Source organism: Mus pahari, chromosome X (genome assembly GCF_900095145.1).
Source record: "Mus pahari chromosome X, PAHARI_EIJ_v1.1, whole genome shotgun sequence".
NCBI classification, from domain to species: Eukaryota; Metazoa; Chordata; class Mammalia; order Rodentia; family Muridae; genus Mus; species Mus pahari.
In genome coordinates this window covers 76071660-76072184 of record NC_034613.1, presented here as the reverse complement: position 1 = coordinate 76072184, position 525 = coordinate 76071660, and positions in this window count along the sequence as shown.

The window sequence follows — 525 nt, the reverse complement described above, 5'->3', positions numbered from 1 at the left end:
AAGTATCTACCCTGGTTCCTCTTTAGATCACAAGCTTCCTTCTTCCTAGAGAATGGTAAATTACTATGTAGGGCAGTGACTAGCTGCCTAGACCCAGGGTCAGNTCAAGGACTGACTGCCTAGGATCTAACATGGCTATGTATTAAGGGAAAGCACATGGATCTCTTTTCCAACTAAAGTAAGGACACTGGAGCATTCATTATACAAAATGCCACCATTCCAGGAGACTGAGTTTCCTTGAACTTTTGCCTCGGGACAGAGCCCAGGTTTTGGGGGCCTGTTGCGCTTGTCACTACTGGAAAGAATGTAGCAGTTCCGGAAAAGCACATGGAGGATGCCACCATTTCAGGAGACTGAGTTTACTTGAACTTTTGCCTTGGGACAGCGCCCAGATTTTGGGGTCCTGTTGTGCTTGTCACTACTGGAGAATGTAGCAAGTGATGAACAAATGAAAGTTAGATATTTGCATTGGAACACTAATACATTATCTTCTACATTTTTTCATCTTTTCCCCCCTAGTTTTAC